The sequence below is a fragment of the Corvus hawaiiensis genome, chromosome 1, assembly GCF_020740725.1.
Source record: "Corvus hawaiiensis isolate bCorHaw1 chromosome 1, bCorHaw1.pri.cur, whole genome shotgun sequence".
NCBI classification, from domain to species: domain Eukaryota; kingdom Metazoa; phylum Chordata; class Aves; order Passeriformes; family Corvidae; genus Corvus; species Corvus hawaiiensis.
This window is the reverse complement of record NC_063213.1, coordinates 49021943-49036438: the sequence shown is the minus strand read 5'-3', so window position 1 is coordinate 49036438 and position 14496 is coordinate 49021943. Positions and strand designations below refer to the sequence as shown.

General features: G+C 38.3%; 1 long non-coding RNA gene across 1 annotated transcript; it reads left to right on the top strand.

Moving 5' to 3' along the window:
* The first annotated feature begins 243 nt into the window (after positions 1-243).
* On the top strand, positions 244-13979 carry LOC125326039. The gene is made up of 4 exons (XR_007203659.1): positions 244-732; positions 1064-1121; positions 2386-2508; positions 13614-13979. It is a non-coding gene; the product is annotated as an uncharacterized LOC125326039 (long non-coding RNA).
* Positions 13980-14496: the final 517 nt, after the last annotated feature.

The window sequence follows — 14496 nt, the reverse complement described above, 5'->3', positions numbered from 1 at the left end:
TTTCACATGAAATGGATGGCAACTTTACAATATCATGTATGACCTTCCTGAAAAAAAACATTATTTTGGTAAGAAAAAAGCCCATCCTTTTTCACTGGTAGCTTTAGAGTTTTTGTTTTATTTTTAACAAGTTATACCAATTTCCAAAAGTTCTAACCGAAATGTTGATCTCCCCACCTCCCAAAGCATGCCCGTTTGCCTGTTGGTGGACAAGACTGTGTCTGTGACAGCTAAAACTTTGGGGCCTGATGGGCACATATTTAGAAAAGTGTCTAAAAATTCTTCTTGGAAAGAAAAAACTGAGACAATAGAAAAACACACACCTGTAAATTTCTCATATCCTTCTGTCACCTCTTGCATCCTTACATGACCCTGCTGTGATGTTACAGACTCCCTTCTGCTCACAACGCAGAAACTGGACTTTCCCTGGGCTGAATTACTGTACAGAAAAATCCAACACAATGTGGAGATTTTTCTTTTGGTGCTCTGCCTGCTAGCATACATTAACCTGGTATAATAAAAGATCTACTGAGCTGTATCCAGCAATGACTGGTTTCTAAATATTGATCTTTTGCACCAGGGCAACTCTTACCTTCTGCACAGCAAAGCAGCTGAGCAGATTGCCCTCTGCCAGTGAGGTTTGTTTGAATTAACCAGCTAACAGGACAAAGAGATGTGTCCTACTCATCACGATCATGTGCATGGCGAGAGGCGGCTTTTCTGTACTTAAAGGTAAGCCGAAATGAACCTCACTCCCTGTTTCTGTCACCTTGCATGAACATCAGGGCCAGGTTCCTGGTTCATAACCTTTTATCTCTTTGAAAATATTAAACATAAACCACCCTCTGATAAGCAGTGATGATGCATTTTGTAAAGGTAGTTAAGAAACTTGACTTGAAGTTTCCCCTCTGGCTCAAGGGAATTTCCTGCTCCCTGCATACAAAATCTGTCTGTGTGGGAGAGAAGAACAGTAACCAGCTGAAGGTGTGAGGGTACTACAGCTCTTGAATAATTGCAAATCCTAAGTGATAAGAAGTAACAGGAACTGGTGTTTTTATTTCAGCATTTTCTGACCCATCCAACAAATCAGTAGTGCTTCCTATCTATTTATGGACCCTTTGGTGAGTGAAGGCATTTTATCTCTCTCTGATTGTGGTTATATTCAGGTATCTGCTTCCCACTGCATAGGCCTCTGGTCTATTTGCTAGTCATTTGTTACCAAAAGTTTTAAGTGCAATTTGATTCTGATAGCCGTTACATTAAATGGAGACCAGATTTAGTAGCAAAGTTCAAACTAAAATTTGGTTGAACTAGTCACTGATTATATCTCATCTATGACATCTCAAAGGCCTTGTGGTGAGAGGGACACCATTTCCCAACATTTCACTTATCTCTTAGAAATTATGTTTTTACTACAATGTTCCAGATTTTAGTGCCTGGTTTTGTAGCTGGAACTCAGTGCTAACACTCAGCCTGTCTTGACTAGATTTACTTTACTATGCTTAACTTAACTGATTATTTATTCAAATATGTCTCCCATTTTTTTTTTAATAAAAAAAATGAGAGATAAAAGGTTTTGCTGTTTCACTAGTTGAAATCCAGTCAATACTGTAATATTGTTGCAAAACATCCTTAGTCTCAGATGACAGTCATTATCAAACTCAAGATATTACTAATTTTAGCGTGTTAAGTAAAAACAGCTCGAAGAATGAAATTGCTCCTGCTGTGAGGTGGTAATAGGTGAATCCTAAATATGGATGGGAGGGGAACATCTGGATTTTCCCTTGATGCCCAGGGACTCTTCATTCTGTTCTGCAAGCTCATACAGAGCCAGGACTGGGACTCCGACTGCCTTTACTCACTGGCAGCCCACAGAGCAGCAGCAGGGCACCTGTCCTTGGTGACCTTTGGGACAAGCACAGCTGAGCCTGGCCAGGAGTGCCCAGCAGGGCTGGTGAGGCCGGTGGTGGAGGAAAGGAGGAGTTATTTGAGGTCGAGGACAGAGGGGGGAAAGAGCAGCCCTGGGAACTAGAGCAGGAGGTGTTCTGTTTGCCACAGTGCCTTTCCATAGGGTTGTTTATTACTATGTAGCATGCAACAGAGGGCACGTCTTTTATAGTGGGAGGTAAACAGGAATGGCCTCAGTGCAGCATTTCTAGTTTTTAATTAGATTGCCCTTCACTTTTTTATCACGTGTTTCAGCAAGAGCCCAGCCTGAAAATGCTGGCTGAGCAGGCTTGTACATGTGCATGACCCTGCATACTGATAATTCACCAGCTTCTTCAGCTTTCTCTCACAATCTTCGCACTGTTGTGTCCTTACTGTTTGGGTTGTTACTGAGCTAAGAAACAGCTTCAGCTACTGAGATATTTTTCTCTTTTTCAGATAAATCATGTGGGAGAGTAAATGAAAGATAGAAGGTGGCATTCTCAAAAAAAGCGGTAGTAGCTCTTCTGCAGTTTACAGCCTACACAATGCCTTACAAAATATCTGAACATTAAACAGAAGGTATGTCCTGCTGTAGCCTTCCAGATTTGCCAAGATTTCCTGACCAGCCTGGTACAGTTCTGTGCTTCCTTAAGAAAGGTCAAAAGTTTCTTTCATACACCATAACATTAAGCCAAATCTGAACAGGTGTGACTCATATTAAGCTCCTCTGCAAAATTGGCTTTAACATGCCCTCTAACACCAGAGAAATTCTAGCTCCTCTCTTGGGGGAAATTGCCATTCCCAATTAAAAACTTGTATTTCTGAGCTCTAACCCACACAGTTCATCCTCTCAGAAGAAAATAAAATTTTACTGGATTTTGTTTTTCATTTGCTGACTACTACATTTAGTACCATGTACATATCTGACTTTTCTGTCTGTAGAATCTTGGCGTTTCACTCTTTCTCTGTGTTCTCACAGCACTTCTGTGGATCAGGAAAGTTGTCTTTCACAAATTCCACTTCATGAATATATAAATATTTTAAAAAATCAGTAAAATCTCTCTCTTTTACTTTCGTAAACAGGAGAAAATTATCTGCCCAAGATCACACAAATTAGAGGTTGAATAGCTAAAAAAGTAAACAAATCACAACTTTCTGGACTATCTCATGTCTAAAATTATTTTCTTAAATATTTAGAGCAAAGTTCTTATTGTTAGAAGCCCAGGGGAGTTATATCATTACAGGAATAAGGGATATAACATAAGGAAAGTTTTGTGTGGAGTTCCAGTTTAACTCCCCGCATAAGCTTCCTTGAAACAAGGCTCAATCAACCACTCCAATGTCTGATTTGCCTCTCTTGTGAACCTTCTGGCTTCATGGTGAAAGAAATTTAATTTAATTCAGAATATGCACATAAAAGCAGATGGTTGGTAATAAAATAACACTTCTTAATTTCCATGTTCATGTATCCTCGGTACCCAAAGTTTAAAATACTATCTTAAGGAAGCTACTTTGAACCTTTGTTTTGCAATATTTTTAGGAAAGCTTTTGGGATGGGGTAATTTGAAGAGCATAAACATAACATAGCCACTTGGAGAATATTTTTTTTAATTGCCTTTTTGTAGCATATAAAAAATTAATTTGCCCACAAAATAATTTTAAATATGTTTTGAAAACTTCCCTGAATTCTGAATTTAGTGCAAGCTGCTCTTCTGACCAAAATCCATAGGAAGAGACTCCTTCTTCAAAGAGTGACAACCATCAGGAAATAACCTGAACACTATTCAATGCCATAGAAATACTGCGTTTGACATGACAGCATCATTTTAGAAACACTTCATGGATTCTCACTCCTACCATTCACCTGCATGGAATTTAAAAGTTACATCATGCTTTATACTGTCCCTGTAATACCTAGAAATAAAGCAAAGAAAAGCAAGATATACCACTCTCCCTGACTCTACTCAACCAGTAACTCTTCTTTGGCAGTTACAGTGGTGATATTATGCTATACTGGTGTAGATAAATTTCATTATTTGATTTCTCATGTTAAATCTACCTTAATGGGTAGGATAAGTCTTGACTGTAATACTGCAGTCTTTCTTTTTAATGAGGATATCTTATGGAAGACATCAGTAACAGCAAATTTTATCCAAAACAGTAACATTTCTGGCTTTTTATAAAAGAGGCCTTCAAAGCAGGAGAATTTGACATATTTTTTTTAAAAACTGTGGATTTGGCTAATCTCTTTTCATGTCTATGACCATTCTCACAACAAGCCACATTATTTTCCTGCATTTAAATACTCAAATCAGTGAATGGAAGTCCACAATATTTACTGATGTCACAAGTCTTTTTCAATGTTGTTGGTTACTTTAAACTCATATTATTTTCAAAACACCTGTTGGCACGTAAGATGAAAATCATCAGAAGGAAACATCCATAAGCACAGCTTTTCATAATGCAAGGTTTAAGCAAGTCAGATGTTCTTGTTTCTGAAAGAGTGAGCCTTATGTACTGAATCTAAGACAGCAAGAGACAGTTATCCTAAGATCAACTTCGCTTTTTGCTCTCCAAGAGAACAACAGCTAAGAGTACTGTGATTCCTCCAGTGTAACATTTCAGGGGGATGGTAGAGCTGAATGGCTTATGGACTTGGTTTATTTAAACAAAAAAACATGCTTACTGAAAGTTTTGACCATCATGAACCGTCATCTTCCCAGGCTTTCCCCTGGGGAAAATTATGTTAACATTTGCAAAAACACAGTGATGTTCACTTACATTCAATGTGGGGACCCTGTTCCCATCTTCAGAGACATCATTTCAGATGTCTTGTAGAGATGTCCTACTCCCATCAATGAAGATGTAGTCCATCAAGTGAGATATCCAGAGTGCAGGGAACTGGTCAGATCACCTTAAAGTAGATGTCTGCGTTATTGACTAGCCTCTGTTGACTACAATGGGAATTTGGACATACGGTTCATGGGCAGGCATAAACATGTGGTCACATACATGTATTTGAGTCTGTCAGCTGAATTCCATTCCCAGAGTAGGGAAGAGCCAATTTTATGTAGAGGATTCTAATTGTCCCTCACTAGCAAGGAGAATTTGCCTATCAACGGGTGTCTAATCTTGCCTGTAAAACCTCTTCATGCTGTGTACATAATTGGATAACATTAACTGGACCAAAACCAGGCCTCAAAGCGCCCTACCACGTATTGGACATCCCACCAGCATGGCTACATCTCCCCTCTCCTGCAGCAGTCGGACTTGCATCCTGGCACTGGGGCACCCTTTTCCTCTGGGGGACTCAGAACCACAGTCATGATCCACATCCAGCAGAGTAGCAATTTAAATGTTGTGCATTTCACAGAATGCTGAGCTGCTGGTGGATAAGAGCTTCTTGCCCTCACTTTTGATTGTTTTTAGCACTTCAGTAAATTTTGGCTTTGTCTTGTTCCATGGCTGAACTTTTATGTGCTTTTGGAAAGGGAGGGATTATTCCCTGTTGGATTCTGGTTAAGGCTATGATAGGTTATTCTGGGGTCTTTGGCTGGAAAAGACACAATAATAGTTTTCTTGATTAAAAAATACATAAATCTCTAAGTTCTCAGGAGAAATAGCTGGGTTTTGAGCTTATTCATTTTTATCAGGTTTATAGCTAGGGCAACACTGCTGAATGCTGTATTCCATGGCATTACAGTATAAATGCCTTGGACGTGTAAAAGTGATAAATGTTCAGATTGTGTCTTCTTATTGGTTATAGGATAGCATCCAATATAAACAGCAAAAAAAAATCCAATGCTTTTACAGTGATTCTAGCTGAAAGCTCCCCCTGATTGCTCTCTTGGACATATGGTAAGAATTTACTTGCAATTCATTAAAAGCTTTTCTGAATGACTTTATAAAGGGAAACACGCAGTGCATATGGACTTCAAGGAAATTTGGTCATGGGTAGTACAGCTGGGCTCTTCTAATTATTTCCATAAGTATCAGTCCATCAGGATAGTACAACTGGGTCATGGTGAACGACACAGATTGTTATAAGGAGGAACAGGAGGGAAAAGTCTTTTTTGTTTTGTTTTGTTTACCTAAACAAATTTGTATCCCTTAATAAATCAAAGCAGTATTTGAGTAGCAACCATATTAAAATCAAATTTCTTCTTGTTCTTTGAGTTTACTTTTAGTGATACTGATCCCAAATAGTTACTTTTTAGAATATCTATTTTACTATCATTCTGCAATGCAACTAAAGATCCCTTAAAATGAAGTATTACTTCTCTGAATGCAGTTATTTTATGAGCCAGTTAATTAAGTGATGCACTACCTGAGTTTATTCCTGTACTAAATCATTCATTAGGCAATTGTGAGACCATTCAAGATCTTCAAATAGCTTCTGGTAGTATAGCAGAGATAATCTGACAGCCTTTTGAAAAGAATAATGAGGAATTAAAAAACAGTTACCATTGTTTTTCAGTGTTCCTATCCTTTCTCTTTATCAAAATATTTCAAAAACTAGTCTCTGATAACCTAATCTTTTTTGGCATGCTGTTGTTAATTTGAAAAGGTAAACCATTTCCCAAATCTTTAAGAGCTACTCACGCATGTTCTTGTGCATACCTTGGAAGCATCAAATTCTACTTAAAAGGAAGTATCTTTCATCAGACCTTTTTGTCAGCCATGTTAATTTCGGTCCAACCAGAAGCTCTTTAGAGCTCTTGTAATCTGTTTAGAAAGTGGTACAACAGAAGGAAAGTTTGGTGAGAGCCCAGGCATGGCTGTGCAGTGATGCGTACAAAAATGTACACTTACATAACTAGTTTAATATTGCAAACATAGCTAGAGCTAGAAGTTCAGCCCTGCATGAAAACAGTACAGAGAGTCCTGATCTAGGGTTTACATCACAACAAAACCCAGGATCTGTATTTCACTAGCCTCTTTAGTTGCCTGAGGACTCCTCAGTCCATGTGAAGGGCTTCCTTCACTCTTGGGAGTGTGAATTGTTAAAGATTACACTGGACAAAACATGCTCCTAAACTCCATTCACCTGTCAGCTGAAGGACTGGGTCAGGAACTTATGGGAAAAAGATGTAGTTTTAGATCCCAGTCTGCAGAGTATGCAGGTCAGTGAATACTGTGACTTCTCAAAGTGGAAGGGAGAAGAAGTAGGAATGGGAGATTGTAGTGATACCTGAGAGACTACCTACTCAAAACGGAAGGAAATTTAGAAGATGCCAGCATCTTCCTTTTAAGCACTGGAGTTTGACTAAGTCAGCTTTGGGACATGGAGTTTTCACTCTTCCTCTCACCACAATTCATCTACCTGTGCAAAAAAATGGGTGTGACACTTTGTTCCTCCCCTCAGCCCTGTCAGTCTTGTTACCTCTGAACCAGAACTCAGTGCCGTAGTAGCCAGCATCAAGACTAGCCACCAGACACTGCAGTCTGAAAGGCAGGAACCACCAGCTGGCAGAAATCCTACTGCTTTTGTCTGAAATGCCAAAATATTTTTCATCAGAAGAGAACACAGCCTAGTAAATGTGAACAGTCTGTCATGGAAAAATCCTAACTGCCCCAAGGCAAAACAATATTGTGACCACAGAACACAACTTTATGAGCAGAAGCCACAACTTCTCTAATCTGAGAGATCTAAGCTGACTCTATAACCAGGGTGATTTATTTTGGTGATCAATTGTCATTTGCATGCAAGTAGTACAAGGCAGCTGCCTTCAGAAATTTTCCCCGTCTCCTCTGTTCTGAGACAATTTCTTATTAATCCTAGGATGCCTTTTCCTAGGACTCATGTCCTCAGGGACCATATACCTTGGAGGTGACTATGAGATGTGATGCTAGGGGATACCTAAGATTTTCAAAACCTAAGGCCTTCCAAAAGAAATGAGAACTTTTAAACAAAGGGAAAATGTGGGTTTGAAATTAGGGAAGTGGTGATACCAGCTGCACAGGCAGGTGCTGTGCCCCTCAGAAGAGGGGACAGCCATGGTGGGGAGCTGGGTGGGGGAGCAGATAGGAAAAACTATGATTTAGGAAAAACTATGGTCCTGAACATCAACACCAGCTCGATCCGGAGACAGCCACTCTCTCCATCATTCAGTTATAATATAATATACATTATTTAAATATGAAACCCACAGTTTTATTTGTCTTAAGATTTATTTCAGGTAGGGTTAAATGCTTTACATGTGTCTTCACTACTTTTTTCTGCCTCTGCATTTTAACTTTCTTTTTCCTATATTAAATACTATGAGTGGAATGTCACGGTCTGCACACATCTTTAAAACCTTTTAAAAAACTTAGTTTTTATCATGGCCTGTCCGGACAAGGGAAAGATTCAGTGATGTACTCATGAGTCATGAAATGCATGCTCAGAGAGAAGAGATGTTTACACTGATTCCTTTAAATGAAAATTACGACATTCACTGACCCTTTGGAGCATATAAACATTTAATCAGAACATCCTCCAGTAGTAAACACATGCTACGTGTATGAACACCCATTTGATTCAGTCATGTTATTTAAATTATATATATGTACAAAATGCTATATTATTGGAGGGTCAGACAGTAAAGTGAAAGAGAGAGGTCCTTGCCCTCAAGATTTGGCATTGTGTTGAGAAATACAAATATTTAAAAGAAAATAATTGCCACTTGGTAATTCCCTTTGAGACTCTGAGACTAAAAAGTGAACTGAAATTCTCTGTGCTGCTAACATCCTGTCCAGCACTATGTAGCACATTCAAAATCTTGTTCAGTTCAAAGACAGGAGCTTGGCTGGTGCTATCCTTGTAGTAAAGACATCTGATATTTTCTCCACATTTTTTATTGTGAACTGTGAATTATGAATTCACTATCACTGAACTTTTTGATGTGAGATGGAATGGAGTGCTTGAATAAGACCTTTCAGAAACAGAAAGGTTTTATTTCACACAGTTTTGTTCATCCCAGGGTTATATTCATGAAACACTATGACATTGTATCAGTGAAAAAATTGTATCAGGAGTTATGTCTACACTGCTAAAAATATATCCATTGTCTGCAGAAGAGGTCCGTGGACTTGATGGTTTTAACAGCTTTTATCCATTTTGCTCAGAAATAGCCCTTCTGCACAGCCGCATTTCCATGGAGTACTGCCTAACCTGAGTTTCCTTGGCATCCCACGGTGGCACAGCCAAAACCCTAAGACATACTGTTTGCTTCCTTCAACTCTCCAGTCAGGCTGAGTGAGTGCTGAGCTGTGTCACAGTGAAGTTACATGGAAAGAAAAAACACAGAGAAATATTTGTGTAAGCCAAAGTTAAGGACATGCATTGCATGCTCCCAGATATATCGTGTCAGTGCAGAAATGAAGCCACAAGGACACTGTTCCAGGACTGCAAAAGATGGAAAGAATCAAAAGTGTTCTATAGAAACAAGCTCTTGGAAGTAAACTCAGAAATAAACTATTCCCAAAACCAAACCTCACTTTCATCTGAAAGTGAAATAACTGATGCACTCCAAAAAGAATCCTGAAAATTAATAAAAATGCCATGTCAATGACCCACCCCAGGGTACAGACAAGGTTGTGAAGTCACTGCCATTTGTCCACTTTCCCATCTTTCGCCAGCGGAAACCTTCACCAAAACTGTTGCCAACTGTTCCACAGACTCAGTTTATTACTAAACTCATGTCTTTTATCATAATACAAGTTGTTTGTGATTAAACCACTTTCATTTTGTTTTACCCTTCATTATATTTATCAGCACAACAGAGAAAATAGAGCTGATGAAATCTCAGAAGACAATTTCATCTTTCCCCATACTTCAAGGCAAAATCATCTATACCGTTTTTTTCCTTGTAGACAAAATTGCTTGACTTTAAAAGAAAAAAATACCAAAAAGAAATAAATTGAAAGTCTAGACATCAAGAGTTTCATCAGTTATCTGGCCCAGCTAAAAGCATTGTGATTTTTTTCTTTCTTATTGTAATTTAGCTCCACAGTAGATATGGAAGACACTGGATTCTACTGGTTTTGCAACAGTCTCTCAGATTTTTCTAGAATCAATTGCATATTTCCACTATATCAAACCCGATTCCATCTGTCTTTCCTCAAGGGTCGTATCTTTTATATGCCTTCAGTTTCACTTTCTTCCTTAATTCCTATCACGCACATCTCTCTTGAAACAACCAAAATTAGACACAGCATTCCAGCTGAGGACTTGACAATGCTACAGAGAGAAAACACTATTCCATATATTTCACATGTGACTCTTGTGTGCTTTTGTGAATTTTGGTGTTTTTTTATTCCAGTTTGACAGTGTTGCTTTCTGTTCAGTTTTCCTTCCAGTACATCTCCCAGATGCTATTTTGCAGAAAAGCTGCATGTAAAGTCCTTCCCAGCTTCTACTTACTGACAGATTATTCCTCCACAAGAATCTTGTGCTTCTGCATGAACTGTTCTCTTATTTATGTTTCAAGTTCATAATAAGTTTCTATTAATTACCAACTTTTTATCCTTTTTGCCCTTAGACTGCATTTCCATGAGTAACAATAATCCTATTGAGAAAAAATAATCCTATATTCAAATTTTTCTTTATTCTGTTATCCTTCCTCTCTTTTTCTCTAAAGAATCATGAACTATAGAATATCACCATCACTTTTATGCAAATCTCCTTCCTTGATCTCATTCCATTTCTCAGGATGAAATGTAGAAAAGCTCATCTCCAGTTACTTCTTTTGACTCTTGAAAGAAGTTCCTGGCACTTTCCAAGAATTTAAGGGGCATTTTTTACCTCTCATCTCTGTTGCCCACTTAATACTCCTGAACTGATAGCTGAAAACTCTTTGTTCTGTCTTTCTCCTGATACAGAAGGTCCTAGAACTAATAACTTGCTTACAAAAGGCAGTTCCTCCTCCCTTTCCCTTTCTTCCCTCCCTGTCTTTCTGAAATATGTGTATAACAACATCCAGTCCCCTGAACTATATGGATCTTTACCATCTTAAGTCACCATTTTCATTATGTACCAAATTTTCTTGTTCAAGGCATACAAAGTTTTCAGCAGAATGACTGCCTTCTTTGCTTGATATGAACTTACTACTTATCTTACTCTACAACTTAGAAGGAAAAAAGAAGAAAAAATCTCTATTTTATAAAAAACAATGAACCACATTGGCTTGACATTTTTTTCCTAAGGCAAGAAGAATTATAGTAATTCTACCAAATTCTTCACAATTATCACTTAAGTGTCTCCTAAAGCAGACCTGCAAACTTCACAGGTGAGAATGAAATGCATTGCCTTGTTTTTATTCTTAGAGAAAATGTGTACTATAGAGAATTTGTAAAACTATTTCAGCGTTAGTGAATTCCTGCAAGTTTTTCTGTTTAAAAACTGTTGTAAATAAATAGCTATCTTTGATGTTACTGTTTAGTTAAAGAGATCAGATGTGTTCCCACTCTCTAGTTTCTGGGAAACCATAAACAATGGTTTTGTTTGGTTACAGCATTAGGACTTTCGGACAATATAGCTCAGTCTTTGTCAGAAAGTTGAAGTGGTGGGACATATTTCTTTATCTGATTTTTAATTCTTCCAGCATTCACCTCTACCCAGACCTTCTCTGTAGGAACTCATAGTGCAGAGAATATTTCTCTACCTGTTTTGAAGGGTTCTACCCCCCTGGACAACACTGGTTTTGAACTTCATCCTTGGAGAAAATTGCCTACCCTCTGGGAAGAATTAGAATCTACAATGGTGTGAACTAGGTGATAGAATATTATGTAAGATTGTCACAGGGTGAAAAATTTAGAGGATTTGGGTTTGTTAATATAGTAAATAGATAAAAGCAAAAAACTTCAAAATGGAGGATTGTTGTTGTTCTCCAGACCTTCTTCTTCTTCTTCTACTACTCCATATTCTGCAGTAGAAGTAGTTTGGGATGATTGGATAAAGAATTCTGCAGTTCCTGTCTATGTGACTAGATGATTTCTTATACATTGGTGGGAAAGTAAAAATAATGTACGCTTTTAGTGACCATTGGTTAATTTACCTTTAAAAAGGCTATGTAATCTTGATAATTTGGCATTCTCCTGCACTCTCTGCTCTGTGCTATGTCTGGGTCACGTTAAGTGGCTCTATTTCTCTGATAAGACTTAATAAACAGCTATCTGAAAGCACAGAAGGCTGATAGTCCCGTTCGTCTCTTGGACTCCTGGCAAAGACTCTAAAATTCTCCCCTATCAGGGGAGGCATAAGTAAGGCACGGTCAGTGTCACTTCTCCCTTCACTGCACCAAATCTCCAATAGCTCTGCAGCTGCCAGTGTTATAGCAGAATACCTGTAATATTGTTTCAGTTTGGAGAATTACAACTATTACAACAACTTAGTTGTCTGCTTCCTTTATTAAGCCACTCCATTTACACCCACCAAAATTCAATCTCCTAACTTCAAGTACTGTGCCATGACCACGGCTACTCCCAGTGATTATTAATAGTATTACTGTTGAGCTTCAGTACAGTACATATGTCGCTGTACTGCTGTGGATATGTGGGAGTGGATTATAACTAATGGTCCCCAAACCCTACAACAGCAATTCCATTTTTAGTCTGCCAACAAATAAATGAGAAACCAGGACTTTCTTATCTTAGAGTGATTGTCAAGTCTTTTCTGGCTGAAGCTCAGGTTGCATAAGCAAAAGTGACAAAGCAACAAAAACCAAAGTGCAATACAGTCTTTTACACCTCCGCCCTGTGAATTACAACCCAGCATGAGATATGAAGGTGAGCAGATGTAATTAAGGTAATGGGTCAAATACCAGCCCTGACTTCCCACAAGTGGTTTCTGAGGGCAGAGAGGTGTCTTCCTGGTGTTCTTCTGGTTTGTTGGAGAAATAAAAAAGTGGTAAGGAGCCTGTACAATACCTGTAAAATACAGTACACCTTCTTCGTATTTGACTGTCATTTTGAGGAAATGTTCCAGTAAAGCTGGGTGTCTCCTGGTTTTGCACACCATGCATTGAATTCTTTTCAGGGTTAATGGTTTTCTTGGGGAAACAAGTTCTCATTTTCAGGTTGTATTACAGGTTTTTTCCGGGAGGGTGTTTCATTTGCTTGTTTTAATAATGAGCTTATGGATAACAGTTTTTTAAAGTAGACATATTTTCTAGTCCATTATGGCTGGTGTTAATTAATGATACTTGACTGTGTTTAATGTTTCTCTTCCTGTCAGTGACAACATTTGGACGGATGAACCAAACACATGGAGGCAATGGTGTATATTGGCTGTTTGGAATAGAATAGTTTTCAGATTCATCTAGTATTTTCCAAAGATAGAAAATATTTTTGGATAAAGGAATAAATAGTATTTCTTCTCCAAATTGCATTATGATATTTCTGTCTTAATGTGTTCACCCCAAAATTACAAGGGCATGATTGTAAACTACAATTTTTTGTGTCGCTGCTCTCCCTTCTATTAATAGGAGTCGTCTCTGTTTTACACGTGTATTTTAGTCCACAATTGTTGCTTCTGCAAAAATATCAGAATATACTAATTTATTTTTTACTTAGGCACAGAGTGCTTAGCTGTAACTAGACTGTAAGCCCATGTTTCTCAGTAGGTTTGATGGGGAACATTTTTCCAGGAGATCATTTCTTATTCCTTCTTTTGTTCATTTTCTATTTAATCTCTTTGTTTATAGGTTGGGTGGGGTTTTTTCCCCCCTGAAGATGCTAATTATCTTACAGAGCAGAGCATCCCTTCCAAAGGAAGAATTGGGGAGAGGAGGGCGAGAGAAGGAAATAAATTCCTGCTCAACACCCTGTGATTATTTTCTCTGCATGATTGGTTCTTTGCCCTGCTCTTCTCTCACACCCTTTTTGGACCGACTTTTCTGGGCAGGGGAACTCTGAGGGTCTTTCTTGCCAGGCCTGTGGTGTGTAGAGCAAAGGATCTGAATTGTGATCGACACTTCATTGTTACTGTATGTGAATAACTGAAAACAAAGCTTTGAAAAGTGAAGGTGTCTGTGTTTTGGAGGTATTAAACACTCCCTAGCTGCCAGTGATGCTGAGTATGATGTGTGAGTATTTTGTAATTCTGAAATCTAGTCCTAGTAATTTTTTTGGGTTCATGCTACCTCCATTTTTGTACTTTGCTATCTATGTGCTCTCAATCCCACACCAGGAGTCCCAGGTGGGATGTCCCTCTGTCTAAAATTTTATCTGTAAAGACAGTTTCTTCTAAAAATAGCAGTTTGTGACCAGTTTAAACAAAAAACTGAGGTGTGGTAAGGAGATGTTCTCATTCTCGTTGAGATGACTGAGAAGAAAACCTGTATGTTTTGGTGAAGGAAATACTGCATAAAATTGTGAAGCCTGAGGCTGGAACAGTGAAGTAATTTCAGCTTGCTGTTCTGCCTCTTCCAAAATTCTGTAAATTCATATTCTTCGTGACAGCAGAAGCCAAAGCCCTTCTTAATTTTTTGAAACAGAGAACAGATGTGTATGTGCATAATACAGTCCTAACACTGAGCTGTAGAATCATAGAACCATTTAGATTTGAAAAGACCTCTGAGGTCATTG